Below are 26743 nucleotides of genomic sequence, written 5' to 3'. Positions count from 1 at the left end.
TAGTGTTTCCCCAAAAGCAAGCCATTCCCTGAGCGGGAATCAAACCCAGGCCGCGGTGGTAAATGAACCGAATCCTAACCACTAGACCAACAGGGAGAGAGAAAAAGACATTTCGCAGTGAGGGGGCTAAACAGCGATTTTATTCCTCGGCTCACTTTTTGTCTATTCCCAAATGCAACTACTTGCAATCTAAGGGGATGTAGCTCAGAGGAATAGAGCATTAGTTGAACGTACGAAGACCTGGGGGCAATCCTCAGCAGCTCCAAGACACCACCAAACTCAGCAGAATCATTTCTTAAAGGGAACATATGCTTCTGCCGAACCTCTGACCATCTAGGTGATGGCGTTTGACCACATTTGTCACCCTTCGATAGCTCAGTTGGTAGAGCGGAGGACTGTAGGTGAAATTGCTGTAATCCTTAGGTCGCTGGTTCAAATCCGGCTCGAAGGATTGTACATTTTCTTGTGGCTTACGCCAACTTTTTGACAGCAGTGCACTTTGACATGTGCTTGACAAAAAATATCTTTCCCTGAGAGAAGAAATCTTCACTTGTTGACCTTTGATACGAATGTTGGTAGAGCAGCAGAGAGTTCTCGAGATTGCAACAGTCCTTAGGTCGCTGACTCAGAAGAGTATAACTTTTTCTGCAATTGTGCCAAGTTTTTGACTTATGCCTAGTGTTTCCCCAAAAGCAAGCCATTCCCTGAGCGGGAATCAAACCCAGGCCGCGGTGGTAAATGAACCGAATCCTAACCACTAGACCAACAGGGAGAGAGAAAAAGACATTTCGCAGTGAGGGGGCTAAACAGCGATTTTATTCCTCGGCTCACTTTTTGTCTATTCCCAAATGCAACTACTTGCAATCTAAGGGGATGTAGCTCAGAGGAATAGAGCATTAGTTGAACGTACGAAGACCTGGGGGCAATCCTCAGCAGCTCCAAGACACCACCAAACTCAGCAGAATCATTTCTTAAAGGGAACATATGCTTCTGCCGAACCTCTGACCATCTAGGTGATGGCGTTTGACCACATTTGTCACCCTTCGATAGCTCAGTTGGTAGAGCGGAGGACTGTAGGTGAAATTGCTGTAATCCTTAGGTCGCTGGTTCAAATCCGGCTCGAAGGATTGTACATTTTCTTGTGGCTTACGCCAACTTTTTGACAGCAGTGCACTTTGACATGTGCTTGACAAAAAATATCTTTCCCTGAGAGAAGAAATCTTCACTTGTTGACCTTTGATACGAATGTTGGTAGAGCAGCAGAGAGTTCTCGAGATTGCAACAGTCCTTAGGTCGCTGACTCAGAAGAGTATAACTTTTTCTGCAATTGTGCCAAGTTTTTGACTTATGCCTAGTGTTTCCCCAAAAGCAAGCCATTCCCTGAGCGGGAATCAAACCCAGGCCGCGGTGGTAAATGAACCGAATCCTAACCACTAGACCAACAGGGAGAGAGAAAAAGACATTTCGCAGTGAGGGGGCTAAACAGCGATTTTATTCCTCGGCTCACTTTTTGTCTATTCCCAAATGCAACTACTTGCAATCTAAGGGGATGTAGCTCAGAGGAATAGAGCATTAGTTGAACGTACGAAGACCTGGGGGCAATCCTCAGCAGCTCCAAGACACCACCAAACTCAGCAGAATCATTTCTTAAAGGGAACATATGCTTCTGCCGAACCTCTGACCATCTAGGTGATGGCGTTTGACCACATTTGTCACCCTTCGATAGCTCAGTTGGTAGAGCGGAGGACTGTAGGTGAAATTGCTGTAATCCTTAGGTCGCTGGTTCAAATCCGGCTCGAAGGATTGTACATTTTCTTGTGGCTTACGCCAACTTTTTGACAGCAGTGCACTTTGACATGTGCTTGACAAAAAATATCTTTCCCTGAGAGAAGAAATCTTCACTTGTTGACCTTTGATACGAATGTTGGTAGAGCAGCAGAGAGTTCTCGAGATTGCAACAGTCCTTAGGTCGCTGACTCAGAAGAGTATAACTTTTTCTGCAATTGTGCCAAGTTTTTGACTTATGCCTAGTGTTTCCCCAAAAGCAAGCCATTCCCTGAGCGGGAATCAAACCCAGGCCGCGGTGGTAAATGAACCGAATCCTAACCACTAGACCAACAGGGAGAGAGAAAAAGACATTTCGCAGTGAGGGGGCTAAACAGCGATTTTATTCCTCGGCTCACTTTTTGTCTATTCCCAAATGCAACTACTTGCAATCTAAGGGGATGTAGCTCAGAGGAATAGAGCATTAGTTGAACGTACGAAGACCTGGGGGCAATCCTCAGCAGCTCCAAGACACCACCAAACTCAGCAGAATCATTTCTTAAAGGGAACATATGCTTCTGCCGAACCTCTGACCATCTAGGTGATGGCGTTTGACCACATTTGTCACCCTTCGATAGCTCAGTTGGTAGAGCGGAGGACTGTAGGTGAAATTGCTGTAATCCTTAGGTCGCTGGTTCAAATCCGGCTCGAAGGATTGTACATTTTCTTGTGGCTTACGCCAACTTTTTGACAGCAGTGCACTTTGACATGTGCTTGACAAAAAATATCTTTCCCTGAGAGAAGAAATCTTCACTTGTTGACCTTTGATACGAATGTTGGTAGAGCAGCAGAGAGTTCTCGAGATTGCAACAGTCCTTAGGTCGCTGACTCAGAAGAGTATAACTTTTTCTGCAATTGTGCCAAGTTTTTGACTTATGCCTAGTGTTTCCCCAAAAGCAAGCCATTCCCTGAGCGGGAATCAAACCCAGGCCGCGGTGGTAAATGAACCGAATCCTAACCACTAGACCAACAGGGAGAGAGAAAAAGACATTTCGCAGTGAGGGGGCTAAACAGCGATTTTATTCCTCGGCTCACTTTTTGTCTATTCCCAAATGCAACTACTTGCAATCTAAGGGGATGTAGCTCAGAGGAATAGAGCATTAGTTGAACGTACGAAGACCTGGGGGCAATCCTCAGCAGCTCCAAGACACCACCAAACTCAGCAGAATCATTTCTTAAAGGGAACATATGCTTCTGCCGAACCTCTGACCATCTAGGTGATGGCGTTTGACCACATTTGTCACCCTTCGATAGCTCAGTTGGTAGAGCGGAGGACTGTAGGTGAAATTGCTGTAATCCTTAGGTCGCTGGTTCAAATCCGGCTCGAAGGATTGTACATTTTCTTGTGGCTTACGCCAACTTTTTGACAGCAGTGCACTTTGACATGTGCTTGACAAAAAATATCTTTCCCTGAGAGAAGAAATCTTCACTTGTTGACCTTTGATACGAATGTTGGTAGAGCAGCAGAGAGTTCTCGAGATTGCAACAGTCCTTAGGTCGCTGACTCAGAAGAGTATAACTTTTTCTGCAATTGTGCCAAGTTTTTGACTTATGCCTAGTGTTTCCCCAAAAGCAAGCCATTCCCTGAGCGGGAATCAAACCCAGGCCGCGGTGGTAAATGAACCGAATCCTAACCACTAGACCAACAGGGAGAGAGAAAAAGACATTTCGCAGTGAGGGGGCTAAACAGCGATTTTATTCCTCGGCTCACTTTTTGTCTATTCCCAAATGCAACTACTTGCAATCTAAGGGGATGTAGCTCAGAGGAATAGAGCATTAGTTGAACGTACGAAGACCTGGGGGCAATCCTCAGCAGCTCCAAGACACCACCAAACTCAGCAGAATCATTTCTTAAAGGGAACATATGCTTCTGCCGAACCTCTGACCATCTAGGTGATGGCGTTTGACCACATTTGTCACCCTTCGATAGCTCAGTTGGTAGAGCGGAGGACTGTAGGTGAAATTGCTGTAATCCTTAGGTCGCTGGTTCAAATCCGGCTCGAAGGATTGTACATTTTCTTGTGGCTTACGCCAACTTTTTGACAGCAGTGCACTTTGACATGTGCTTGACAAAAAATATCTTTCCCTGAGAGAAGAAATCTTCACTTGTTGACCTTTGATACGAATGTTGGTAGAGCAGCAGAGAGTTCTCGAGATTGCAACAGTCCTTAGGTCGCTGACTCAGAAGAGTATAACTTTTTCTGCAATTGTGCCAAGTTTTTGACTTATGCCTAGTGTTTCCCCAAAAGCAAGCCATTCCCTGAGCGGGAATCAAACCCAGGCCGCGGTGGTAAATGAACCGAATCCTAACCACTAGACCAACAGGGAGAGAGAAAAAGACATTTCGCAGTGAGGGGCTAAACAGCGATTTTATTCCTCGGCTCACTTTTTGTCTATTCCAAATGCAAACTACTTGCAATCTAAGGGGATGTAGCTCAGAGGAATAGAGCATTAGTTGAACGTACGAAGACCTGGGGCAATCCTCAGCAGCTCCAAGACAGCCACCAAACTCAGCAGATCATTCTTAAAGGGAACATATGCTTCTGCCCGAACCTCTGACCATCTAGGTGATGGCGTTGACCACATTTGTCACCTTCGATAGTCAGTTGGTAGAGCGGAGGACTGTAGGTGAAATTGCTGTAATCCTTAGGTCGCTGGTTCAAATCCGGCTCGAAGGATTCTAATTTTCTTGTGGCTTACGCCAACTTTTTGACAGCAGTGCACTTTGACATGTGCTTGACAAAAAATATCTTTCCCTGAGAGAAGAAATCTTCACTTGTTGACCTTTGATACGAATGTTGGTAGAGCAGCAGAGAGTTCTCGAGATTGCAACAGTCCTTAGGTCGCTGACTCAGAAGAGTATAACTTTTACTGCAATAGTGCCAAGTTTTTGACTTATGCCTAGTGTTTCCCCCAAAAGCAAGCCATTCCCTGAGCGGGATCAAACCCGGCCGCAGTGGTAAATGAAACCGATCCTAACCACTAGACCAACAGGGAGAGAGAAAAAGACATTTCGCAGTGAGGGGGCTAAACAGCGATTTTATTCCTCGGCTCACTTTTTGTCTATTCCCAAATGCAACTACTTGGCAATCTAAGGGGATGTAGCTCAGAGGAATAGAGCATTAGTTGAACGTACGAAGACCTGGGGGCAATCCTCAGCAGCTCCAAGACACCACCAAACTCAGCAGAATCATTTCTTAAAGGGAACATATGCTTCTGCCGAACCTCTGACCATCTAGGTGATGGCGTTTGACCACATTTGTCACCCTTCGATAGCTCAGTTGGTAGAGCGGAGGACTGTAGGTGAATTGCTGTAATCCTTAGGTCCGCTGGTTCAAATCCTGCTCGAAGGATTGTACATTTTCTTGTGGCTTACGCCAACTTTTTGACAGCAGTGCACTTTGACATGTGCTTGACAAAAATATATTTCCCTGAGAGAAGAAATCTTCACTTGTTGACCTTTGATACGAATGTTGGTAGAGCAGCAGAGAGTTCTCGAGGATTGCAACAGTCCTTAGGTCGCTGACTCAGAAGAGTATAACTTTTCTGCAATTGTGCCAAAGTTTTTGACTTATGCCTAGTGTTTCCCCAAAAGCAAGCCATTCCCTGAGCGGGAATCAAACCCAGGCCGCGGTGGTAAATGAACCGAATCCTAACCACTAGACCAACAGGGAGAGAGAAAAAGACATTTCGCCAGTGAGGGGGCTAAACAGCGATTTTATTCCTCGGCTCACTTTTTGTATATTCCCAAATGCAACTACTTGCAATCTAAGGGGATGTAGCTCAGAGGAATAGAGCATTAGTTGAACGTACGAAGACCTGGGGGCAATCCTCAGCAGCTCCAAGACACCACCAAACTCAGCAGAATCAATTTCTTAAAGGGAACATATGCTTCTGCCGAACATCTGACCATCTAGGTGATGGCGTTTGACCACATTTGGTCACCTTTCGATAGCTCAGTTGGTAGAGCGGAGGACTGTAGGTGAAATTGCTGTAATCCTTAGGTCGCTGGTTCAAATTCCGGCTCGAAGGATTGTACATTTTCTTGTGGCTTACGCCAACTTTTTGACAGCAGTGCACTTTGAACATGTGCTTGACAAAAAATATCTTTCCTGAGAGAAGAAATCTTCACTTGTTGACCTTTGATACGAATGTTGGTAGAGCAGCAGAGAGTTCTCGAGATTGCAACAGTCCTTAGGTCGCTGACTCAGAAGAGTATAACTTTTTCTGCAATTGTGCAAGTTTTTGACTTATGCCTAGTGTTTCCCCAAAAGCAAGCCATTCCCTGAGCGGGAATCAAACCCAGGCCGCGGGTGGTAAATGAACCGAATCCTAACCACTAGACCAACAGGGAGAGAGAAAAAGACATTTCGCAGTGAGGGGGCTAAACAGCGATTTTATTCCTCGGCTCACTTTTTGTCTATTCCCAAAATGCAACTACTTGCAATCTAAGGGGATGTAGCTCAGAGGAATAGAGCATTAGTTGAACGTACGAAGACCTGGGGGCAATCCTCAGCCAGCTCCAAGACACCACCAAACTCAGCAGAATCAATTTCTTAAAGGGAACATATGCTTCTGCCGAACCTCTGACCATCTAGGTGATGGCGTTTGACCACATTTGTCACCCTTTTGATAGCTCAGTTGGTAGAGGGGAAGACTGTAGGTGAAATTGCTGTAATCCTTAGGTCGCTGGTTCAAATCCGGCTCGAAGGATTGTACATTTTCTTGTGGCTTACGCCAACTTTTTGACAGCAGTGCACTTTGACATGTGCTTGACAAAAAATATCTTTCCCTGAGAGAAGAAATCTTCACTTGTTGACCTTTGATACGAATGTTGGTAGAGCAGCAGAGAGTTCTCGAGATTGCAACAGTCCTTAGGTCGCTGACTCAGAAGAGTATAACTTTTACTGCCAATAGTGCCAAGTTTTTGACTTATGCCTAGTGTTTCCCCAAAAGCAAGCCATTCCCTGAGCGGGAATCAAACCCAGGCCGCCGGTGGTAAATGAACCGAATCCTAACCACTAGACCAACAGGGAGAGAGAAAAAGACATTTCGCAGTGAGGGGCTAAACAGCGATTTTATTCCTCGGCTCACTTTTTGTCTATTCCCAAATGCAACTACTTGCAATCTAAGGGGATGTAGCTCAGAGGAATAGAGCATTAGTTGAACGTACGAAGACCTGGGGGCAATCCTCAGCAGCTCCAAGACACACCAAACTCAGCAGAATCATTTCTTAAAGGGAACATATGCTTCTGCCCGAACCTCTGACCATTCTAGGTGATGGCGTTTGACAACATTTGTCACCCTTTCGATAGCTCAGTTGGTAGAGCGGAGGACTGTAGGTGAAATTGCTGTAATCCTTAGGTCGCTGGTTCAAATCCGGCTCGAAGGGATTGTACATTTTCTTGTGGCTTACGCCAACTTTTGACAGCAGTGCACTTTGACATGTGCTTGACAAAAATATCTTTCCCTGAGAGAAGAAAACTTCACTTGTTGACCTTTGATACGAATGTTGGTAGAGCAGCAGAGAGTTCTCGAGATTGCAACAGTCCTTAGGTCGCTGACTCAGAAGAGTATAACTTTTTCTGCAATTGTGCCAAGTTTTGACTTATGCCTAGTGTTTCCCCAAAGCAAGCCATTCCCTGAGCGGGAATCAAACCCAGGCCGCAGTGGTAATGAACCGAATCCTAACCACTAGACCAACAGGGAGAGAGAAAAAGACATTTCGCAGTGATGGGCCTAACACAGCGATTTTATTCCTCGGCTCACTTCTTTTTGTCTATTTCCCAAATTGCAACTACTTGGCAATCTAAGGGATGTAGCTCAGAGGAATAGAAGCATTAGTTGAACGTACGAAGAACCTGGGGGCAATCCTCAGCAGCTCCAAGACACCACCAAACTCAGCAGAATCATTTCTTAAAGGGAACATATGCTTCTGCCGAACCTCTGACCATCTAGGTGATGGCGTTTGACCATACTATTTACCTTCGATAGCTCAGTTGGTAGAGCGGAGGACTGTAGGTGAAATTGCTGTAATCCTTAGGTCGCTGGTTCAAATCCGGCTCGAAGGATTGTACATTTTCTTGTGGCTTATGCCAAACTTTTTGACAGCAGTACACTTGGACATGTGCTTGACAAAAAATATCTTTCCCTGAGAGAAGAAAACTTCACTTGTTGCCTTTGATACGAATGTTGGTAGAACAGCAGAGAGTTCTCGAGATTGCAACAGTCCTTAGGTCGCTGACTCAGAAGAGTATAACTTTTCTGCAATTGTGCCAAGTTTTTGACTTATGCCTAGTGTTTCCCCAAAAGCAAAGCCCTTCCCTGAGCGGGAATCAAAACAAGGCCGCAGTGGTAAATGAACCGAATCCTAACCACTAGACCAACAGGGAGAGAGAAAAAGACATTTCACAGTGATGGGGCTAAACAGCGATTTTATTCCTCGGCTCACTTTTGTCTATTCCCAAATGCAACTACTTGCAATCTAAGGGGATGTAGCTCAGAGGAATAGAGCATTAGTTGAACGTACAAGACCTGGGGCAATCCTCAGCAGCTCCAAGACACCACCAAACTCAGCAGAATCATTTCTTAAAGGGAACATATGCTTCTGCCGAACCTCTGACCATCTAGGTGATGGCGTTTGACCATATTATTACCCTTCGATAGCTCAGTTGTAGAGCGGAGGACTGTAGGTGAAATTGCTGTAATCCTTAGGTCGCTGGTTCAAATCCGGCTCGAAGGATTGTACATTCTTGTGGCTTATGCCAACTTTTTGACAGCAGTGCACTTTGACATGTGCTTGACAAAAAATATCTTTCCATGAGAGAAGAAATCTTCACTTGTTGACCTTTGATACGAATGTTGGTAGAGCAGCAGAGAGTTCTCGAGATTGCAACAGTCCTTAGGTCGCTGACTCAGAAGAGTATAACTTTTTCTGCAATTGTGCCAAGTTTTTGACTTATGCCTAGTGTTTCCCCAAAAGCAAGCCATTCCCTGAGCGGGAATCAAAACAAGGCCGCAGTGGTAAATGAACCGAATCCTAACCACTAGACCAACAGGGAGAGAGAAAAAGACATTTCGCAGTGAGGGGGCTAAACAGCGATTTTATTCCTCGGCTCACTTTTTGTCTATTCCCAAATGCAACTACTTGCAATCTAAGGGGATGTAGCTCAGAGGAATAGAGCATTAGTTGAACGTACGAAGACCTGGGGGCAATCCTCAGCAGCTCCAAGACACCACCAAACTCAGCAGAATCATTTCTTAAAGGGAACATATGCTTCTGCCGAACCTCTGACCATCTAGGTGATGGCGTTTGACCATATTTGTCACCCTTCGATAGCTCAGTTGGTAGAGTGGAGGACTGTAGGTGAAATTGCTGTAATCCTTAGGTCGCTGGTTCAAATCCAGCTCGAAGGATTGTACAATTTCTTGTGGCTTACGCCAACTTTTTGATAGCAGTGCACTTTGACATGTGCTTGACAAAAATATCTTTCCCTGAAAGAAGAAATCTTCACTTGTTGACCTTTGATACGAATGTTGGTAGAGCAGCAGAGAGTTCTCGAGATTGCAACAGTCCTTAGGTCGCTGACTCAGAAGAGTATAACTTTTCTGCAATTGTGCCAAGTTTTTGACTTATGCCTAGTGTTTCCCCAAAAGCAAGCCATTCCCTGAGCGGGAATCAAAACAAGGCCGCAGTGGTAAATGAACCGAATCCTAACCACTAGACCAACAGGGAGAGAGAAAAAGACATTTCGCAGTGAGGGGGCTAAACAGCGATTTTATTCCTCGGCTCACTTTTTGTCTATTCCCAAATGCAACTACTTGCAATCTAAGGGGATGTAGCTCAGAGGAATAGAGCATTAGTTGAACGTACGAAGACCTGGGGGCAATCCTCAGCAGCTCCAAGACACCACCAAACTCAGCAGAATCATTTCTTAAAGGGAACATATGCTTCTGCCGAACCTCTGACCATCTAGGTGATGGCGTTTGACCATATTTGTCACCCTTCGATAGCTCAGTTGGTAGAGTGGAGGACTGTAGGTGAAATTGCTGTAATCCTTAGGTCGCTGGTTCAAATCCAGCTCGAAGGATTGTACAATTTCTTGTGGCTTACGCCAACTTTTTGATAGCAGTGCACTTTGACATGTGCTTGACAAAAAATATCTTTCCCTGAAAGAAGAAATCTTCACTTGTTGACCTTTGATACGAATGTTGGTAGAGCAGCAGAGAGTTCTCGAGATTGCAACAGTCCTTAGGTCGCTGACTCAGAAGAGTATAACTTTTTCTGCAATTGTGCCAAGTTTTTGACTTATGCCTAGTGTTTCCCCAAAAGCAAGCCATTCACTGAGCGGGAATCAAACCCAGGCCGCGGTGGTAAATGAACCGAATCCTAACCACTAGACCAACAGGGAGAGTGAAAAAGACATTTCGCAGTGAGGGGGCTAAACAGTGATTTTATTCCTCGGCTCACTTTTTGTCTATTCCCAAATGCAACTACTTGCAATCTAAGGGGATGTAGCTCAGAGGAATAGAGCATTAGTTGAACGTACGAAGACCTGGGGGCAATCTTCAGCAGCTCCAAGACACCACCAAACTCAGCAGAATCATTTCTTAAAGGGAACATATGCTTCTGCCGAACCTCTGACCATCTAGGTTATGGCGTTTGACCACATTTCTCACCCTTCGATAGCTCAGTTGGTAGAGCGGAGGACTGTAGGTGAAATTGTTGTAATCCTTAGGTCACTGGTTCAAATCCGGCTCGAATGATTGTACATTTTCTTGTGGCTTACGCCAACTTTTTGACAGCAGTGCACTTTGACATGTGCTTGACAAAAATATCTTTCCCTGAGAGAAGAAATCTTCACTTGTTGACCTTTGATACCAATGTTGTTAGAGCAGCAGAGAGTTCTCGAGATTGCAACAGTCCTTACGTCGCTGACTCAGAAGAGTATAACTTTTTCTGCAATTGTGCCAAGTTTTTGACTTATGCCTAGTGTTTCCACAAAAGCAAGCCCTTCCCTGAGCGGGAATCAAAACAAGGCCGCAGTGGTAAATGAACCGAATCCTAACCACTAGACCAACAGGGAGAGAGAAAAAGACATTTCGCAGTGAGGGGGCTAAAAAGCGATTTTATTCCTCGGCTCACTTTTTGTCTATTCCCAAATGCAACTACTTGCAATCTAAGGGGATGTAGCTCAGAGGAATAGAGCATTAGTTGAACGTACGAAGACCTGGGGGCAATCCTCAGCAGCTCCAAGACACCACCAAACTCAGCAGAATCATTTCTTAAAGGGAACATATGCTTCTGCCGAACCTCTGACCATCTAGGTGATGGCGTTTGACCATATTTATTACCCTTCGATAGCGCAGTTGGTAGAGCGGAGGACTGTAGGTGAAATTGCTGTAATCCTTAGGTCGCTGGTTCAAATCCGGCTCGAAGGATTGTACATTTTCTTGTGGCTTATGCCAACTTTTTGACAGCAGTGCACTTTGACATGTGCTTGACAAAAAATATCTTTCCCTGAAAGAAGAAATCTTCACTTGTTGACCTTTGATACGAATGTTGGTAGAGCAGCAGAGAGTTCTCGAGATTGCAACAGTCCTTAGGTCGCTGACTCAGAAGAGTATAACTTTTTCTGCAATTGTGCCAAGTTTTGACTTATGCCTAGTGTTTCCCCAAAAGCAAGCCATTCCCTGAGCGGGAATCAAAACAAGGCCGCAGTGGTAAATGAACCGAATCCTAACCACTAGACCAACAGGGAGAGAGAAAAAGACATTTCGCAGTGAGGGGGCTAAACAGCGATTTTATTCCTCGGCTCACTTTTTGTCTATTCCCAAATGCAACTACTTGCAATCTAAGGGGATGTAGCTCAGAGGAATAGAGCATTAGTTGAACGTACGAAGACCTGGGGGCAATCCTCAGCAGCTCCAAGACACCACCAAACTCAGCAGAATCATTTCTTAAAGGGAACATATGCTTCTGCCGAACCTCTGACCATCTAGGTGATGGCGTTTGACCATATTTGTCACCCTTCGATAGCTCAGTTGGTAGAGTGGAGGACTGTAGGTGAAATTGCTGTAATCCTTAGGTCGCTGGTTCAAATCCAGCTCGAAGGATTGTACAATTTCTTGTGGCTTACGCCAACTTTTTGATAGCAGTGCACTTTGACATGTGCTTGACAAAAAATATCTTTCCCTGAAAGAAGAAATCTTCACTTGTTGACCTTTGATACGAATGTTGGTAGAGCAGCAGAGAGTTCTCGAGATTGCAACAGTCCTTAGGTCGCTGACTCAGAAGAGTATAACTTTTTCTGCAATTGTGCCAAGTTTTTGACTTATGCCTAGTGTTTCCCCAAAAGCAAGCCATTCACTGAGCGGGAATCAAACCCAGGCCGCGGTGGTAAATGAACCGAATCCTAACCACTAGACCAACAGGGAGAGTGAAAAAGACATTTCGCAGTGAGGGGGCTAAACAGTGATTTTATTCCTCGGCTCACTTTTTGTCTATTCCCAAATGCAACTACTTGCAATCTAAGGGGATGTAGCTCAGAGGAATAGAGCATTAGTTGAACGTACGAAGACCTGGGGGCAATCCTCAGCAGCTCCAAGACACCACCAAACTCAGCAGAATCATTTCTTAAAGGGAACATATGCTTCTGCCGAACCTCTGACCATCTAGGTGATGGCGTTTGACCATATTTATTACCCTTCGATAGCGCAGTTGGTAGAGCGGAGGACTGTAGGTGAAATTGCTGTAATCCTTAGGTCGCTGGTTCAAATCCGGCTCGAAGGATTGTACATTTTCTTGTGGCTTATGCCAACTTTTTGACAGCAGTGCACTTTGACATGTGCTTGACAAAAAATATCTTTCCCTGAGAGAAGAAATCTTCACTTGTTGACCTTTGATACGAATGTTGGTAGAGCAGCAGAGAGTTCTCGAGATTGCAACAGTCCTTAGGTCGCTGACTCAGAAGAGTATAACTTTTTCTGCAATTGTGCCAAGTTTTTGACTTATGCCTAGTGTTTCCCCAAAAGCAAGCCATTCCCTGAGCGGGAATCAAAACAAGGCCGCAGTGGTAAATGAACCGAATCCTAACCACTAGACCAACAGGGAGAGAGAAAAAGACATTTCGCAGTGAGGGGGCTAAACAGCGATTTTATTCCTCGGCTCACTTTTTGTCTATTCCCAAATGCAACTACTTGCAATCTAAGGGGATGTAGCTCAGAGGAATAGAGCATTAGTTGAACGTACGAAGACCTGGGGGCAATCCTCAGCAGCTCCAAGACACCACCAAACTCAGCAGAATCATTTCTTAAAGGGAACATATGCTTCTGCCGAACCTCTGACCATCTAGGTGATGGCGTTTGACCATATTTGTCACCCTTCGATAGCTCAGTTGGTAGAGTGGAGGACTGTAGGTGAAATTGCTGTAATCCTTAGGTCGCTGTTTCAAATCCAGCTCGAAGGATTGTACAATTTCTTGTGGCTTACGCCAACTTTTTGATAGCAGTGCACTTTGACATGTGCTTGACAAAAAATATCTTTCCCTGAGAGAAGAAATCTTCACTTGTTGACCTTTGATACGAATGTTGGTAGAGCAGCAGAGAGTTCTCGAGATTGCAACAGTCCTTAGGTCGCTGACTCAGAAGAGTATAACTTTTTCTGCAATTGTGCCAAGTTTTTGACTTATGCCTAGTGTTTCCCCAAAAGCAAGCCATTCCCTGAGCGGGAATCAAAACAAGGCCGCAGTGGTAAATGAACCGAATCCTAACCACTAGACCAACAGGGAGAGAGAAAAAGACATTTCGCAGTGAGGGGGCTAAACAGCGATTTTATTCCTCGGCTCACTTTTTGTCTATTCCCAAATGAAACTACTTGCAATCTAAGGGGATGTAGCTCAGAGGAATAGAGCATTAGTTGAACGTACGAAGACCTGGGGGCAATCCTCAGCAGCTCCAAGACACCACCAAACTCAGCAGAATCATTTCTTAAAGGGAACATATGCTTCTGCCGAACCTCTGACCATCTAGGTTATGGCGTTTGACCACATTTCTCACCCTTCGATATCTCAGTTGGTAGAGCGGAGGACTGTAGGTGAAATTGTTGTAATCCTTAGGTCGCTGGTTCAAATCCGGCTCGAATGATTGTACATTTTCTTGTGGCTTACGCCAACTTTTTGACAGCAGTGCACTTTGACATGTGCTTGACAAAAAATATCTTTCCCTGAGAGAAGAAATCTTCACTTGTTGACCTTTGATTCGAATGTTGGTAGAGCAGCAGAGAGTTCTCGAGATTGCAACAGTCCTTAGGTCGCTGACTCAGAAGAGTATAACTTTTTCTGCAATTGTGCCAAGTTTTTGACTTATGCCTAGTGTTTCCACAAAAGCAAGCCCTTCCCTGAGCGGGAATCAAAACAAGGCCGCAGTGGTAAATGAACCGAATCCTAACCACTAGACCAACAGGGAGAGAGAAAAAGACATTTCGCAGTGAGGGGGCTAAACAGCGATTTTATTCCTCGGCTCACTTTTTGTCTATTCCCAAATGCAACTACTTGCAATCTAAGGGGATGTAGCTCAGAGGAATAGAGCATTAGTTGAACGTACGAAGACCTGGGGGCAATCCTCAGCTGCTCCAAGACACCACCAAACTCAGCAGAATCATTTCTTAAAGGGAACATATGCTTCTGCCGAACCTCTGACCATCTAGGTAATGGCGTTTTACCATATTTTTCACCCTTCGATAGCTCAGTTGGTAGAGCGGAGGACTGTAGGTGAAATTCCTGTAATCCTTAGGTCGCTGGTTCAAATCCAGCTCGAAGGATTGTACAATTTCTTGTGGCTTACGCCAACTTTTTGATAGCAGTGCACTTTGACATGTGCTTGACAAAAAATATCTTTCCCTGAGAGAAGAAATCTTCACTTGTTGACCTTTGATACGAATGTTGGTAGAGCAGCAGAGAGTTCTCGAGATTGCAACAGTCCTTAGGTCGCTGACTCAGAAGAGTATAACTTTTTCTGCAATTGTGCCAAGTTTTTGACTTATGCCTAGTGTTTCCCCAAAAGCAAGCCATTCCCTGAGCGGGAATCAAACCCAGGCCGCGGTGGTAAATGATCCAAATCCTAACCACTAGACCAACAGGGAGAGTGAAAAAGACATTTCGCAGTGAGGGGGCTAAACAGCGATTTTATTCCTCGGCTCACTTTTTGTCTATTCCCAAATGAAACTACTTGCAATCTAAGGGGATGTAGCTCAGAGGAATAGAGCATTAGTTGAACGTACGAAGACCTGGGGGCAATCCTCAGCAGCTCCAAGACACCACCAAACTCAGCAGAATCATTTCTTAAAGGGAACATATGCTTCTGCCGAACCTCTGACCATCTAGGTTATGGCGTTTGACCACATTTTTCACCCTTCGATAGCTCAGTTGGTAGAGCGGAGGACTGTAGGTGAAATTGCTGTAATCCTTAGGTCGCTGGTTCAAATCCGGCTCGAAGGATTGTACATTTTCTTGTGGCTTACGCCAACTTTTTGACAGCAGTGCACTTTGACATGTGCTTGACAAAAAATATCTTTCCCTGAGAGAAGAAATCTTCACTTGTTGACCTTTGATACGAATGTTGGTAGAGCAGCAGAGAGTTCTCGAGATTGCAACAGTCCTTAGGTCGCTGACTCAGAAGAGTATAACTTTTTCTGCAATTGTGCCAAGTTTTTGACTTATGCCTAGTGTTTCCACAAAAGCAAGCCCTTCCCTGAGCGGGAATCAAAACAAGGCCGCAGTGGTAAATGAACCGAATCCTAACCACTAGACCAACAGGGAGAGAGAAAAAGACATTTCGCAGTGAGGGGGCTAAACAGCGATTTTATTCCTCGGCTCACTTTTTGTCTATTCCCAAATGCAACTACTTGCAATCTAAGGGGATGTAGCTCAGAGGAATAGAGCATTAGTTGAACGTACGAAGACCTGGGGGCAATCCTCAGCAGCTCCAAGACACCACCAAACTCAGCAGAATCATTTCTTAAAGGGAACATATGCTTCTGCCGAACCTCTGACCATCTAGGTTATGGCGTTTGACCACATTTTTCACCCTTCGATAGCTCAGTTGGTAGAGCGGAGGACTGTAGGTGAAATTGCTGTAATCCTTAGGTCGCTGGTTCAAATCCGGCTCGAAGGATTGTACATTTTCTTGTGGCTTACGCCAACTTTTTGACAGCAGTGCACTTTGACATGTGCTTGACAAAAAATATCTTTCCCTGAGAGAAGAAATCTTCACTTGTTGACCTTTGATACGAATGTTGGTAGAGCAGCAGAGAGTTCTCGAGATTGCAACAGTCCTTAGGTCGCTGACTCAGAAGAGTATAACTTTTTCTGCAATTGTGCCAAGTTTTTGACTTATGCCTAGTGTTTCCACAAAAGCAAGCCCTTCCCTGAGCGGGAATCAAAACAAGGCCGCAGTGGTAAATGAACCGAATCCTAACCACTAGACCAACAGGGAGAGAGAAAAAGACATTTCGCAGTGAGGGGGCTAAACAGCGATTTTATTCCTTGGCTCACTTTTTGTCTATTCCCAAATGCAACTACTTGCAATCTAAGGGGATGTAGCTCAGAGGAATAGAGCATTAGTTGAACGTACGAAGACCTGGGGGCAATCTTCAGCAGCTCCAAGACACCACCAAACTCAGCAGAATCATTTCTTAAAGGGAACATATGCTTCTGCCGAACCTCTGACCATCTCGGTGATGGCGTTTTAAAATATTTGTTACCCTTCGATAGCTCAGTTGGTAGAGTGGAGGACTGTAGCTGAAATTGCTGTAATCCTTAGGTCGCTGGTTCAAATCCGGCTCGAAGGATTGTACATTTTCTTGTGGCTTACGCCAGCCTTTTGACAGCAGTGCACTTTGACATGTGCTTGACAAAAAATATCTTTCCCTGAGAGAAGAAAACTTCACTTGTTGACCTTTGATACGAATGTTGGTAGAGCAGCAGAGAGTTCTCGAGATTGCAACAGTCCTTAGGTCGCTGACTCAGAAGAGTATAACTTATTCTGCAATTGTGCCAAGTTTTTGACTTATGCCTAGTGTTTCCCCAAAAGCAAGCCATTCCCTGAGCGGGAATCAAACCCAGGCCGCGGTGGTAAATGAACCGAATCCAAACCACTAGACCAACAGGGAGAGAGAAAAAGACATTTCGCATTGAGGGGGCTAAACAGCGATTTTATTCCTCGGCTCACTTTTTGTCTATTCCCAAATGCAACTACTTGCAATCTAAGGGGATGTAGCTCAGAGGAATAGAGCATTAGTTGAACGTACGAAGACCTGGGGGCAATCCTCAGCTGCTCCAAGACACCACCAAACTCAGCAGAATCATTTCTTAAAGGGAACATATGCTTCTGCCGAACCTCTGACCATCTAGGTGATGGCGTTTGACCATATTTGTCACCCTTCGATAGCTCAGTTGGTAGAGATGAGGACTATAGGTGAAATTGCTGTAATCCTTATGTCGCTGGTTCAAATCCAGCTCGAAGGATTGTACAATTTCTTGTGGCTTACGCCAACTTTTTGATAGCAGTGCACTTTGACATGTGCTTGACAAAAAATATCTTTCCCTGAGAGAAGAAATCTTCACTTGTTGACCTTTGATACGAATGTTGGTAGAGCAGCAGAGAGTTCTCGAGATTGCAACAGTCCTTAGGTCGCTGACTCAGAAGAGTATAACTTTTTCTGCAATTGTGCCAAGTTTTTGACTTATGCCTAGTGTTTCCCCAAAAGCAAGCCATTCCCTGAGTGGGAATCAAACCCAGGCCGCGGTGGTAAATGAACCGAATCCTAACCACTAGACCAACAGGGAGAGTGAAAAAGACATTTCGCAGTGAGGGGGCTAAACAGCGATTTTATTCCTCGGCTCACTTTTTGTCTATTCCCAAATGCAACTACTTGCAATCTAAGGGGATGTAGCTCAGAGGAATAGAGCATTAGTTGAACGTACGAAGACCTGGGGGCAATCTTCAGCAGCTCCAAGACACCACCAAACTCAGCAGAATCATTTCTTAAAGGGAACATATGCTTCTGCCGAACCTCTGACCATCTCGGTGATGGCGTTTTAAAACATTTGTTACCCTTCGATAGCTCAGTTGGTAGAGTGGAGGACTGTAGCTGAAATTGCTGTAATCCTTAGGTCGCTGGTTTTTATTTTTTTATTTATTTTACCTTTATTTAACCAGGTAGGCAAGTTGAGAACAAGTTCTCATTTACAATTGCGACCTGGCCAAGATAAAGCAAAGCAGTTCGACAGATAAAACGACACAGAGTTACACATGGAGTAAAAACAAACATACAGTCAATAATGCAGTATAAACAAGTCTATATACAATGTGAGCAAATGAGGTGAGAAGGGAGGTAAAGGCAAAAAAGGCCATGATGGCAAAGTAAATACAATATAGCAAGTAAAATACTGGAATGGTAGTTTTGCAATGGAAGAATGTGCAAAGTAGAAATAAAAAAATAATGGGGTGCAAAGGAGCAAAATAAATAAATAAATAAAAATTAAATACAGTTGGGAAAGAGGTAGTTGTTTGGGCTAAATTTTAGGTGGGCTATGTACAGGTGCAGTAATCTGTGAGCTGCTCCGACAGTTGGTGCTTAAAGCTAGTGAGGGAGATAAGTGTTTCCAGTTTCAGAGATTTTTGTAGTTCGTTCCAGTCATTGGCAGCAGAGAACTGGAAGGAGAGGCGGCCAAAGAAAGAATTGGTCTTGGGGGTGACTAGAGAGATATACCTGCTGGAGCGTGTGCTACAGGTGGGAGATGCTATGGTGACCAGCGAGCTGAGATAAGGGGGGACTTTACCTAGCAGGGTCTTGTAGATGACATGGAGCCAGTGGGTTTGGCGACGAGTATGAAGCGAGGGCCAGCCAACGAGAGCGTACAGGTCGCAATGGTGGGTAGTATATGGGGCTTTGGTGATAAAACGGATTGCACTGTGATAGACTGCATCCAATTTGTTGAGTAGGGTATTGGAGGCTATTTTGTAAATGACATCGCCAAAGTCGAGGATTGGTAGGATGGTCAGTTTTACAAGGGTATGTTTGGCAGCATGAGTGAAGGATGCTTTGTTGCGAAATAGGAAGCCAATTCTAGATTTAACTTTGGATTGGAGATGTTTGATATGGGTCTGGAAGGAGAGTTTACAGTCTAACCAGACACCTAAGTATTTGTAGTTGTCCACGTATTCTAAGTCAGAGCCGTCCAGAGTAGTGATGTTGGACAGGCGGGTAGGTGCAGGTAGCGATCGGTTGAAGAGCATGCATTTAGTTTTACTTGTATTTAAGAGCAATTGGAGGCCACGGAAGGAGAGTTGTATGGCATTGAAGCTTGCCTGGAGGGTTGTTAACACAGTGTCCAAAGAAGGGCCGGAAGTATACAGAATGGTGTCGTCTGCGTAGAGGTGGATCAGGGACTCACCAGCAGCAAGAGCGACCTCATTGATGTATACAGAGAAGAGAGTCGGTCCAAGAATTGAACCCTGTGGCACCCCCATAGAGACTGCCAGAGGTCCGGACAGCAGACCCTCCGACTTGACACACTGAACTCTATCAGAGAAGTAGTTGGTGAACCAGGCGAGGCAATCATTTGAGAAACCAAGGCTGTCGAGTCTGCCGATGAGGATATGGTGATTGACAGAGTCGAAAGCCTTGGCCAGATCAATGAATACGGCTGCACAGTAATGTTTCTTATCGATGGCGGTTAAGATATCGTTTAGGACCTTGAGCGTGGCTGAGGTGCACCCATGACCAGCTCTGAAACCAGATTGCATAGCAGAGAAGGTATGGTGAGATTCGAAATGGTCGGTAATCTGTTTGTTGACTTGGCTTTCGAAGACCTTAGAAAGGCACGGTAGGATAGATATAGGTCTGTAGCAGTTTGGGTCAAGAGTGTCCCCCCCTTTGAAGAGGGGGATGACCGCAGCTGCTTTCCAATCTTTGGGAATCTCAGACGACACGAAAGAGAGGTTGAACAGGCTAGTAATAGGGGTGGCAACAATTTCGGCAGATAATTTTAGAAAGAAAGGGTCCAGATTGTCTAGCCCGGCTGATTTGTAGGGGTCCAGATTTTGCAGCTCTTTCAGAACATCAGCTGAATGGATTTGGGAGAAGGAGAAATGGGGAAGGCTTGGGCGAGTTGCTGTTGGGGGTGCAGTGCTGTTGTCCGGGGTAGGAGTAGCCAGGTGGAAAGCATGGCCAGCCGTAGAAAAATGCTTATTGAAATTCTCAATTATGGTGGATTTATCAGTGGTGACAGTGTTTCCTATCTTCAGTGCAGTGGGCAGCTGGGAGGAGGTGTTCTTATTCTCCATGGACTTTACAGTGTCCCAGAACTTTTTTGAGTTAGTGTTGCAGGAAGCAAATTTCTGCTTGAAAAAGCTAGCCTTGGCTTTTCTAACTGCCTGTGTATAATGATTTCTAGCTTCCCTGAACAGCTGCATATCACGGGGGCTGTTCGATGCTAATGCAGAACGCCATAGGATGTTTTTGTGTTGGTTAAGGGCAGTCAGGTCTGGGGAGAACCAAGGGCTATATCTGTTCCTGGTTCTAAATTTCTTGAATGGGGCATGTTTATTTAAGATGGTTAGGAAGGCATTTTTAAAAAATATCCAGGCATCCTCTACTGACGGGATGAGATCAATATCCTTCCAGGATACCCCGGCCAGGTCGATTAGAAAGGCCTGCTCGCAGAAGTGTTTCAGGGAGCGTTTTACAGTGATGAGTGGAGGTCGTTTGACCGCTGACCCATTACGGATGCAGGCAATGAGGCAGTGATCGCTGAGATCTTGGTTGAAGACAGCAGAGGTGTATTTAGAGGGGAAGTTGGTTAGGATGATATCTATGAGGGTGCCCGTGTTTAAGGTTTTGGGGAGGTACCTGGTAGGTTCATTGATTATTTGTGTGAGATTGAGGGCATCAAGTTTAGATTGTAGGATGGCTGGGGTGTTAAGCATGTTCCAGTTTAGGTCGCCTAGCAGCACGAACTCTGAAGATAGATGGGGGGCAATCAGTTCACATATGGTGTCCAGAGCACAGCTGGGGGCAGAGGGTGGTCTATAGCAGGCGGCAACGGTGAGAGACTTGTTTTTAGAGAGGTGGATTTTTAAAAGTAGAAGTTCAAATTGTTTGGGTACAGACCTGGATAGTAGGACAGAACTCTGCAGGCTATCTTTGCAGTAGATTGCAACACCGCCCCCTTTGGCAGTTCTATCTTGTCTGAAAATGTTGTAGTTTGGAATTAAAACTTCAGAATTTTTGGTGGTCTTCCTAAGCCAGGATTCAGACACAGCTAGAACATCCGGGTTGGCAGAGTGTGCTAAAGCAGTGAATAGAACAAACTTAGGGAGGAGGCTTCTAATGTTAACATGCATGAAACCAAGGCTATTACGGTTACAGAAGTCGTCAAAAGAGAGCGCCTGGGGAATAGGAGTGGAGCTAGGCACTGCAGGGCCTGGATTCACCTCTACATCGCCAGAGGAACATAGGAGGAGTAGAATAAGGGTACGGCTAAAAGCTATGAGAATTGGTCGTCTAGAACGTCTGGAACATAGAGTAAAAGGAGGTTTCTGGGGGCGATAAAATAGCATCAAGGTATAATGTACAGACAAATGTATGGCAGGATGTGAATACAGTGGAGGTAAACCTAGGTATTGAGTGATGAAGAGAGAGATATTGTCTCTAGAAACATCGTTGAAACCAGGAGATGTCATTGCATGTGTGGGTGGTGGAACTAATAGGTTGGATAAGGTATAGTGAGCAGGACTAGAGGCTCTACAGTGAAATAAGCCAATAAACACTAACCAGAACAGAAATGGACAAGACATATTGACATTAAGGATAGGCATGCTTAGTCGAGTGATCAAAAGGGTCCGGTGAGTGGAGAGGTTGGTTGGTGATTTAGACAGCTAGCCAGGGCATCGGTAGCAAGCTAGCATAGGATGGAGGTCTGTTAGCCACCCCTTACGTTCCGTCAGTAGATTAGTGGGGTTCCGTGTGGTAGAGGGGATTAATCCAAATCACACAACAACAACAAAAATAAAAACAATAGATATAGTTATAGAGGCCCAAGAAGAAAATATAATAATAATAATTTAAAAAATAATTAAAAAAAAATAATAATAAAAAAATTGTCCGATTGTCTATTCAGATAGCAGCCGGTAAGACAGCTAACGGTTAGCAGGCCGCAGATGGGCGTTCAGGTAACGTCGCGACGGAGGAGCCGGCCGAATAACTCCTTCGGGTAGATAACGTCGGCAGTCCAGTTGTGAAGGCCCGGTGGGGCTCCGCGAAGGCAGTAAAACGGGTCCGGATAGGTGACTGCAGCCCAGGTGTGATTGATGGAACTCAGGAGTGATTGACGGAGCTTGCTAGCTCCGATGGTCACACGGATAGCAGCTAGCTAGCTGTGAGATCCGGGTATGAATGTCCAGGGACATGGAGAGAAAAATTGGTCCGGTATGTTCCGTTCCGAGCCGCGCTGCGCCGTACAGAACTGGCGATAGATTTTCGAGCTAAAGGATAGCTGATGATCAAATCCGGCTCGAAGGATTGTACATTTTCTTGTGGCTTACGCCAACCTTTTGACAGCAGTGCACTTTGACATGTGCTTGACAAAAAATATCTTTCCCTGAGAGAAGAAAACTTCACTTGTTGACCTTTGATACGAATGTTGGTAGAGCAGCAGAGAGTTCTCGAGATTGCAACAGTCCTTAGGTCGCTGACTCAGAAGAGTATAACTTATTCTGCAATTGTGCCAAGTTTTTGACTTATGCCTAGTGTTTCCCCAAAAGCAAGCCATTCCCTGAGCGGGAATCAAACCCAGGCCGCGGTGGTAAATGAACCGAATCCAAACCACTAGACCAACAGGGAGAGAGAAAAAGACATTTCGCATTGAGGGGGCTAAACAGCGATTTTATTCCTCGGCTCACTTTTTGTCTATTCCCAAATGCAACTACTTGCAATCTAAGGGGATGTAGCTCAGAGGAATAGAGCATTAGTTGAACGTACGAAGACCTGGGGGCAATCCTCAGCTGCTCCAAGACACCACCAAACTCAGCAGAATCATTTCTTAAAGGGAACATATGCTTCTGCCGAACCTCTGACCATCTAGGTGATGGCGTTTGACCATATTTGTCACCCTTCGATAGCTCAGTTGGTAGAGCGGAGGACTGTAGGTGAAATTGCTGTAATCCTTAGGTCGCTGGTTCAAATCCAGCTCGAAGGATTGTACAATTTCTTGTGGCTTACGCCAACTTTTTGATAGCAGTGCACTTTGACATGTGCTTGACAAAAAATATCTTTCCCTGAGAGAAGAAATCTTCACTTGTTGACCTTTGATACGAATGTTGGTAGAGCAGCAGAGAGTTCTCGAGATTGCAACAGTCCTTAGGTCGCTGACTCAGAAGAGTATAACTTTTTCTGCAATTGTGCCAAGTTTTTGACTTATGCCTAGTGTTTCCCCAAAAGCAAGCCATTCCCTGAGCGGGAATCAAACCCAGGCCGCGGTGGTAAATGAACCGAATCCTAACCACTAGACCAACAGGGAGAGTGAAAAAGACATTTCGCAGTGAGGGGGCTAAACAGCGATTTTATTCCTCGGCTCACTTTTTGTCTATTCCCAAATGCAACTACTTGCAATCTAAGGGGATGTAGCTCAGAGGAATAGAGCATTAGTTGAACGTACGAAGACCTGGGGGCAATCTTCAGCAGCTCCAAGACACCACCAAACTCAGCAGAATCATTTCTTAAAGGGAACATATGCTTCTGCCGAACCTCTGACCATCTCGGTGATGGCGTTTTAAAACATTTTTTACCCTTCGATAGCTCAGTTGGTAGAGTGGAGGACTGTAGCTGAAATTGCTGTAATCCTTAGGTCGCTGGTTCAAATCCGGCTCGAAGGATTGTACATTTTCTTGTGGCTTACGCCAACCTTTTGACAGCAGTGCACTTTGACATGTGCTTGACAAAAAATATCTTTCCCTGAGAGAAGAAAACTTCACTTGTTGACCTTTGATACGAATGTTGGTAGAGCAGCAGAGAGTTCTCGAGATTGCAACAGTCCTTAGGTCGCTGACTCAGAAGAGTATAACTTATTCTGCAATTGTGCCAAGTTTTTGACTTATGCCTAGTGTTTCCCCAAAAGCAAGCCATTCCCTGAGCGGGAATCAAACCCAGGACGCGGTGGTAAATGAACAGAATCCAAACCACTAGACCAACAGGGAGAGAGAAAAAGACATTTCGCATTGAGGGGGCTAAACAGCGATTTTATTCCTCGGCTCACTTTTTGTCTATTCCCAAATGCAACTACTTGCAATCTAAGGGGATGTAGCTCAGAGGAATAGAGCATTAGTTGAACGTACAAAGACCTGGGGGCAATCCTCAGCTGCTCCAAGACACCACCAAACTCAGCAGAATCATTTCTTAAAGGGAACATATGCTTCTGCCGAACCTCTGACCATCTAGGTGATGGCGTTTGACCATATTTGTCACCCTTCGATAGCTCAGTTGGTAGAGGGGAGGACTGTAGGTGAAATTGCTGTAATCCTTAGGTCGCTGGTTCAAATCCAGCTCGAAGGATTGTACAATTTCTTGTGGCTTACGCCAACTTTTTGATAGCAGTGCACTTTGACATGTGCTTGACAAAAAATATCTTTCCCTGAGAGAAGAAATCTTCACTTGTTGACCTTTGATACGAATGTTGGTAGAGCAGCAGAGAGTTCTCGAGATTGCAACAGTCCTTAGGTCGCTGACTCAGAAGAGTATAACTTTTTCTGCAATTGTGCCAAGTTTTTGACTTATGCCTAGTGTTTCCCCAAAAGCAAGCCATTCCCTGAGCGGGAATCAAACCCAGGCCGCGGTGGTAAATGAACCGAATCCTAACCACTAGACCAACAGGGAGAGTGAAAAAGACATTTCGCAGTGAGGGGGCTAAACAGCGATTTTATTCCTCGGCTCACTTTTTGTCTATTCCCAAATGCAACTACTTGCAATCTAAGGGGATGTAGCTCAGAGGAATAGAGCATTAGTTGAACGTACGAAGACCTGGGGGCAATCTTCAGCAGCTCCAAGACACCACCAAACTCAGCAGAATCATTTCTTAAAGGGAACATATGCTTCTGCCGAACCTCTGACCATCTAGGTTATGGCGTTTGACCACATTTCTCACCCTTCGATAGCTCAGTTGGTAGAGCGGAGGACTGTAGGTGAAATTGTTGTAATCCTTAGGTCGCTGGTTCAAATCCGGCTCGAAGGATTGTACATTTTCTTGTGGCTTACGCCAACTTTTTGACAGCAGTGCACTTTGACATGTGCTTGACAAAAAATATCTTTCCCTGAGAGAAGAAATCTTCACTTGTTCACCTTTGATACCAATGTTGGTAGAGCAGCAGAGAGTTCTCGAGATTGCAACAGTCCTTACGTCGCTGACTCAGAAGAGTATAACTTTTTCTGCAATTGTGCCAAGTTTTTGACTTATGCCTACTGTTTCCCCAAAAGCAAGCCATTCCCTGAGCGGGAATCAAAACCAGGCCGCGGTGGTAAATGAACCGAATCCTAACCACTAGACCAACAGGGAGAGAGAAAAAGACATTTCGCAGTGAGGGGGCTAAACAGCGATTTTATTCCTCGGCTCACTTTTTGTCTATTCCCAAATGCAACGACTTGCAATCTAAGGGGATGTAGCTCAGAGGAATAGAGCATTAGTTGAACGTACGAAGACCTGGGGGCAATCCTCAGCAGCTCCAAGACACCACCAAACTCAGCAGAATCATTTCTTAAAGGGAACATATGCTTCTGCCGAACCTCTGACCATCTAGGTAATGGCGTTTTACCATATTTGTCACCCTTCGATAGCTCAGTTGGTAGAGTGGAGGACTGTAGGTGAAATTGCTGTAATCCTTAGGTCGCTGGTTCAAATCCGGCTCGAAGGATTGCACATTTTCTTGTGGCTTATGCCAACTTTTTGACAGCAGTGCACTTTGACATGTGCTTGACAAAAAATATCTTTCCCTGAGAGAAGAAATCTTCACTTGTTGACCTTTGATACGAATGTTGGTAGAGCAGCAGAGAGTTCTCGAGATTGCAACAGTCCTTAGGTCGCTGACTCAGAAGAGTATAACTTTTTCTGCAATTGTGCCAAGTTTTTGACTTATGCGTAGTGTTTCCCCAAAAGCAAGCCATTCCCTGAGCGGGAATCAAACCCAGGCCGCGGTGGTAAATGAACCGAATCCTAACCACTAGACCAACAGGGAGAGTGAAAAAGACATTTCGCAGTGAGGGGGCTAAACAGCGATTTTATTCCTCGGCTCACTTTTTGTCTATTCCCAAATGCAACTACTTGCAATCTAAGGGGATGTAGCTCAGAGGAATAGAGCATTAGTTGAACGTACGAAGATCCTGGGGCAATCCTCAGCAGCTCCAAGACACCACCAAACTCAGCAGAATCATTTCTTAAAGGGAACATATGCTTCTGCCGAACTCTGACCATCTAGGTAATGGCGTTTTACCATATTTGTCACCCTCGATAGCTCAGTGGTTAGAGTGGAGGACTGTAGGTGAAATTGCTGTAATCCTTAGGTCGGCTGTTTCAATCCGGCCTCGAAGGATCTGCACCATTTTTCTTGGGCTTTTATCGCCAACTTTTTGACCAGCAGTGCCACTTTGACATGTGCTCGTGACAAAAAATATCTTTCCTGAGAGAAGAAATCTTCACTTGTTGACCTTTGATACGAATGTTGGTAGAGCAGCAGAGAGTTCTCGAGATTGCAACAGTCCTTAGGTCGCTGACCAGAAGAGTATAACTTTTTCTGCAATTGTGCCAAGTTTTTGACTTATGCGTAGTGTTTCCCCAAAAGCAAGCCATTCCCTGAGCGGGAATCAAACCAG

At 45.0% G+C, this 26743-nt stretch overlaps 31 non-coding genes across 31 annotated transcripts; all 31 read left to right on the top strand.

Annotated features, from left to right (window-relative positions):
* Positions 1-364: 364 nt before the first annotated feature.
* On the top strand, positions 365-451 carry trnay-gua (transfer RNA tyrosine (anticodon GUA)). The gene is given in 2 exon segments: positions 365-401; positions 416-451. It is a non-coding gene; the product is annotated as a tRNA-Tyr (tRNA).
* Positions 452-1040: 589 nt separating this feature from the next.
* On the top strand, positions 1041-1127 carry trnay-gua (transfer RNA tyrosine (anticodon GUA)). Its single transcript is given in 2 exon segments — positions 1041-1077; positions 1092-1127. It is a non-coding gene; the product is annotated as a tRNA-Tyr (tRNA).
* Positions 1128-1716: 589 nt separating this feature from the next.
* trnay-gua (transfer RNA tyrosine (anticodon GUA)) lies at positions 1717-1803 on the top strand. The gene is given in 2 exon segments: positions 1717-1753; positions 1768-1803. It is a non-coding gene; the product is annotated as a tRNA-Tyr (tRNA).
* Positions 1804-2392: 589 nt separating this feature from the next.
* Positions 2393-2479, top strand: trnay-gua (transfer RNA tyrosine (anticodon GUA)). The gene is given in 2 exon segments: positions 2393-2429; positions 2444-2479. It is a non-coding gene; the product is annotated as a tRNA-Tyr (tRNA).
* A 589-nt stretch (positions 2480-3068) lies between these two features.
* trnay-gua (transfer RNA tyrosine (anticodon GUA)) lies at positions 3069-3155 on the top strand. Its single transcript is given in 2 exon segments — positions 3069-3105; positions 3120-3155. It is a non-coding gene; the product is annotated as a tRNA-Tyr (tRNA).
* A 589-nt stretch (positions 3156-3744) lies between these two features.
* On the top strand, positions 3745-3831 carry trnay-gua (transfer RNA tyrosine (anticodon GUA)). The gene is given in 2 exon segments: positions 3745-3781; positions 3796-3831. It is a non-coding gene; the product is annotated as a tRNA-Tyr (tRNA).
* Positions 3832-4416: 585 nt separating this feature from the next.
* Positions 4417-4502, top strand: trnay-gua (transfer RNA tyrosine (anticodon GUA)). The gene is given in 2 exon segments: positions 4417-4452; positions 4467-4502. It is a non-coding gene; the product is annotated as a tRNA-Tyr (tRNA).
* A 588-nt stretch (positions 4503-5090) lies between these two features.
* Positions 5091-5177, top strand: trnay-gua (transfer RNA tyrosine (anticodon GUA)). The gene is given in 2 exon segments: positions 5091-5127; positions 5141-5177. It is a non-coding gene; the product is annotated as a tRNA-Tyr (tRNA).
* A 592-nt stretch (positions 5178-5769) lies between these two features.
* On the top strand, positions 5770-5857 carry trnay-gua (transfer RNA tyrosine (anticodon GUA)). Its single transcript is given in 2 exon segments — positions 5770-5806; positions 5821-5857. It is a non-coding gene; the product is annotated as a tRNA-Tyr (tRNA).
* A 593-nt stretch (positions 5858-6450) lies between these two features.
* On the top strand, positions 6451-6537 carry trnay-gua (transfer RNA tyrosine (anticodon GUA)). The gene is given in 2 exon segments: positions 6451-6487; positions 6502-6537. It is a non-coding gene; the product is annotated as a tRNA-Tyr (tRNA).
* A 592-nt stretch (positions 6538-7129) lies between these two features.
* trnay-gua (transfer RNA tyrosine (anticodon GUA)) lies at positions 7130-7216 on the top strand. The gene is given in 2 exon segments: positions 7130-7166; positions 7181-7216. It is a non-coding gene; the product is annotated as a tRNA-Tyr (tRNA).
* Positions 7217-7808: 592 nt separating this feature from the next.
* Positions 7809-7895, top strand: trnay-gua (transfer RNA tyrosine (anticodon GUA)). Its single transcript is given in 2 exon segments — positions 7809-7845; positions 7860-7895. It is a non-coding gene; the product is annotated as a tRNA-Tyr (tRNA).
* Positions 7896-8480: 585 nt separating this feature from the next.
* On the top strand, positions 8481-8566 carry trnay-gua (transfer RNA tyrosine (anticodon GUA)). The gene is given in 2 exon segments: positions 8481-8516; positions 8531-8566. It is a non-coding gene; the product is annotated as a tRNA-Tyr (tRNA).
* Positions 8567-9153: 587 nt separating this feature from the next.
* trnay-gua (transfer RNA tyrosine (anticodon GUA)) lies at positions 9154-9240 on the top strand. The gene is given in 2 exon segments: positions 9154-9190; positions 9205-9240. It is a non-coding gene; the product is annotated as a tRNA-Tyr (tRNA).
* A 587-nt stretch (positions 9241-9827) lies between these two features.
* On the top strand, positions 9828-9914 carry trnay-gua (transfer RNA tyrosine (anticodon GUA)). Its single transcript is given in 2 exon segments — positions 9828-9864; positions 9879-9914. It is a non-coding gene; the product is annotated as a tRNA-Tyr (tRNA).
* Positions 9915-10503: 589 nt separating this feature from the next.
* trnay-gua (transfer RNA tyrosine (anticodon GUA)) lies at positions 10504-10590 on the top strand. The gene is given in 2 exon segments: positions 10504-10540; positions 10555-10590. It is a non-coding gene; the product is annotated as a tRNA-Tyr (tRNA).
* Positions 10591-11178: 588 nt separating this feature from the next.
* trnay-gua (transfer RNA tyrosine (anticodon GUA)) lies at positions 11179-11265 on the top strand. Its single transcript is given in 2 exon segments — positions 11179-11215; positions 11230-11265. It is a non-coding gene; the product is annotated as a tRNA-Tyr (tRNA).
* Positions 11266-11853: 588 nt separating this feature from the next.
* Positions 11854-11940, top strand: trnay-gua (transfer RNA tyrosine (anticodon GUA)). Its single transcript is given in 2 exon segments — positions 11854-11890; positions 11905-11940. It is a non-coding gene; the product is annotated as a tRNA-Tyr (tRNA).
* Positions 11941-12529: 589 nt separating this feature from the next.
* On the top strand, positions 12530-12616 carry trnay-gua (transfer RNA tyrosine (anticodon GUA)). Its single transcript is given in 2 exon segments — positions 12530-12566; positions 12581-12616. It is a non-coding gene; the product is annotated as a tRNA-Tyr (tRNA).
* Positions 12617-13205: 589 nt separating this feature from the next.
* Positions 13206-13292, top strand: trnay-gua (transfer RNA tyrosine (anticodon GUA)). Its single transcript is given in 2 exon segments — positions 13206-13242; positions 13257-13292. It is a non-coding gene; the product is annotated as a tRNA-Tyr (tRNA).
* Positions 13293-13881: 589 nt separating this feature from the next.
* On the top strand, positions 13882-13968 carry trnay-gua (transfer RNA tyrosine (anticodon GUA)). Its single transcript is given in 2 exon segments — positions 13882-13918; positions 13933-13968. It is a non-coding gene; the product is annotated as a tRNA-Tyr (tRNA).
* A 589-nt stretch (positions 13969-14557) lies between these two features.
* trnay-gua (transfer RNA tyrosine (anticodon GUA)) lies at positions 14558-14644 on the top strand. Its single transcript is given in 2 exon segments — positions 14558-14594; positions 14609-14644. It is a non-coding gene; the product is annotated as a tRNA-Tyr (tRNA).
* A 589-nt stretch (positions 14645-15233) lies between these two features.
* trnay-gua (transfer RNA tyrosine (anticodon GUA)) lies at positions 15234-15320 on the top strand. The gene is given in 2 exon segments: positions 15234-15270; positions 15285-15320. It is a non-coding gene; the product is annotated as a tRNA-Tyr (tRNA).
* Positions 15321-15909: 589 nt separating this feature from the next.
* On the top strand, positions 15910-15996 carry trnay-gua (transfer RNA tyrosine (anticodon GUA)). The gene is given in 2 exon segments: positions 15910-15946; positions 15961-15996. It is a non-coding gene; the product is annotated as a tRNA-Tyr (tRNA).
* Positions 15997-16585: 589 nt separating this feature from the next.
* On the top strand, positions 16586-16672 carry trnay-gua (transfer RNA tyrosine (anticodon GUA)). The gene is given in 2 exon segments: positions 16586-16622; positions 16637-16672. It is a non-coding gene; the product is annotated as a tRNA-Tyr (tRNA).
* A 589-nt stretch (positions 16673-17261) lies between these two features.
* trnay-aua (transfer RNA tyrosine (anticodon AUA)) lies at positions 17262-17348 on the top strand. Its single transcript is given in 2 exon segments — positions 17262-17298; positions 17313-17348. It is a non-coding gene; the product is annotated as a tRNA-Tyr (tRNA).
* A 5649-nt stretch (positions 17349-22997) lies between these two features.
* On the top strand, positions 22998-23084 carry trnay-gua (transfer RNA tyrosine (anticodon GUA)). Its single transcript is given in 2 exon segments — positions 22998-23034; positions 23049-23084. It is a non-coding gene; the product is annotated as a tRNA-Tyr (tRNA).
* Positions 23085-23673: 589 nt separating this feature from the next.
* On the top strand, positions 23674-23760 carry trnay-gua (transfer RNA tyrosine (anticodon GUA)). Its single transcript is given in 2 exon segments — positions 23674-23710; positions 23725-23760. It is a non-coding gene; the product is annotated as a tRNA-Tyr (tRNA).
* A 589-nt stretch (positions 23761-24349) lies between these two features.
* On the top strand, positions 24350-24436 carry trnay-gua (transfer RNA tyrosine (anticodon GUA)). The gene is given in 2 exon segments: positions 24350-24386; positions 24401-24436. It is a non-coding gene; the product is annotated as a tRNA-Tyr (tRNA).
* A 589-nt stretch (positions 24437-25025) lies between these two features.
* On the top strand, positions 25026-25112 carry trnay-gua (transfer RNA tyrosine (anticodon GUA)). Its single transcript is given in 2 exon segments — positions 25026-25062; positions 25077-25112. It is a non-coding gene; the product is annotated as a tRNA-Tyr (tRNA).
* A 589-nt stretch (positions 25113-25701) lies between these two features.
* Positions 25702-25788, top strand: trnay-gua (transfer RNA tyrosine (anticodon GUA)). Its single transcript is given in 2 exon segments — positions 25702-25738; positions 25753-25788. It is a non-coding gene; the product is annotated as a tRNA-Tyr (tRNA).
* The last annotated feature ends 955 nt before the right edge of the window (positions 25789-26743 follow it).

The sequence above is a fragment of the Oncorhynchus kisutch genome, unplaced genomic scaffold, assembly GCF_002021735.2.
Source record: "Oncorhynchus kisutch isolate 150728-3 unplaced genomic scaffold, Okis_V2 scaffold1586, whole genome shotgun sequence".
Taxonomy (NCBI): Eukaryota; Metazoa; Chordata; class Actinopteri; order Salmoniformes; family Salmonidae; genus Oncorhynchus; species Oncorhynchus kisutch.
This window is presented reverse-complemented; position numbering and strand designations above follow the sequence as displayed.